Consider the following 1,952-nt stretch of genomic DNA (forward strand, 5'->3'; position numbering starts at 1 on the left):
TTCAGCAAGCAGTAGCAGCAGCAACAGTGAAATCACAGCTCCCAACTACTGAAACTTCCCAAACTACACTGACTTGATTCCTTTATAGCCAAGGATATGTAGGCAACCTCGGAAGCAAGGTGCGGTCAAATCTGTCAAAAAATTCTTCCCAAGGAGTATTCAAACGGGCAAAAATCGCCTGTATCCGCTCACTAAAGAGTTTTCGTGCAAAGAGGGGCAGCTGTGAGCACGTTATTTTTGCCCTATAGGAATTACTCCCATAAAATCTAAGAAAATAAAATTTTCCCATTATTTGTAATTTTACAGATTTTTTGTTAATTATTTGCATTTTGTGCACATTTAATTTCTATTAAAATCATGAAAATACAAAAATACCATGCATTGCATTTATGTCGTATTTTTTATATTTTAGGATTAATTAGTTGTTCCATTAAAAGTAAAAATTACAAAAAATGACCCATTTTACATTTTTCTTTTACCTTTTTAATTGCTAGATCATTGATTTTCTTTTTGACTTAGGATTTTGGAATTTTATAAATTTTAGAAAATTGGTTGGTATTGGAATTTAGTTTAATTTAGGGTTTTAAGTAGGTTTTTAATTAAAAAAAAAAAAGAAAAAAGGAAAAGAGAAGACAAAAAAATAGGAAAAGAGAGAAAGGGGGTGTATGTTAATTGGGCCAAAGCCCAAATTTTTCAAAGAAGACCCGTCCAGTTCTTCCCTTACCCAGCCCTCACCCAAGACAAAACCCACGCCCGACCCGCCTTTCAACCCTCCCCACAACCCTTCATATATAAACCCCTTTATAAAGTTTTCCCCAAATAAACCCCAAATTACAACAGACCTAGAAACGGCGCAAGAGCACTATTCATCGTCTTCCTCACCCGATTCAACCCCAACTCGCCTGAAACTTAGGCGAGTTTACTCACATGGGTCCCATCTTCACCACGTCACCAAGATTCTAACCGTTTCTTACAAATTTCCCCTCCCTCATATTCCCTCTCTTCGATTTTTTTCAGATTTTTAATCCTTCAGAGGGAAATGAAGAAAAATGGGGAGCGTTGGATTGGATTCGATTTGATCCACTCCATCCATTTGTCCGTTTTTCATCAAAAGAGGAGTAAAAAATTATATTCGGGAAAAGATTTTTATTCGGAGATTTCTTAGAGAGGAGGGAAGAAGGTTCAAGAATACCTGAAGGCTTATATAAGAGAGTTGATATTTTCAGAGAAAGGGTTTATTTAGAGAAATATTTCGGGAAAATTGGAGAGGATTCTCATTTGACAGAAATTTGGGAAAGGTTTGAGAGAGAGGAAAATTAGATTTCTTCTGATTCTTCCATAATCGTTTTTTAATATTTTTGTTTTCTAGAAATTAAAGAATGTCAGTTCCCTACCTTGATTTTTGCTTTTAAAAAAACCATGGAGTTCATTTGAGTTTTTTTCTGGGGGGTTTCGAGTTTTCTGTTGCTGGTCGAAGATTTGTTCGAGCTTCAGGCACTGCTTGTTTCTCTGTTGATGCTCGTAGGTCTTGCTCGAATTCCAGTTTGGCTATCATCTTCTCGTTGTAACTCCAATCCAACACGTTAATTTGGTGAAGTTTTGTTGTTCAATTAAAAGGTTACACTTCAACTTTACTCTGTTTCTTTTTTCGACTTTTTTCCAGATTTATGTCACAAACGTTTGTACAATCTGTTTGATTGACTTTGTTTCTGCTCTATGATTATGCGACTACCTGCTATTTTTTTAGTTGAATGGATAAGTTTATTTCATTCATGTATGGACATTTGATCATTGAATGGCTGAAGTTCTGTGTTCAATAAAAAATGCTATGGTTTCTGATTTTTCCTTGATGGATCATACTATTGTTTCTGAGTTAGAAGAATAAAATGGATGGTTCAAGCTTCATTTCTTTTGTTCGTATTGCAATTTGTTCATGTTGCAATTTGTTCATG

The sequence above is a fragment of the Nicotiana tabacum genome, chromosome 11 (assembly GCF_000715075.1).
Source record: "Nicotiana tabacum cultivar K326 chromosome 11, ASM71507v2, whole genome shotgun sequence".
NCBI lineage: Eukaryota > Viridiplantae > Streptophyta > Magnoliopsida > Solanales > Solanaceae > Nicotiana > Nicotiana tabacum.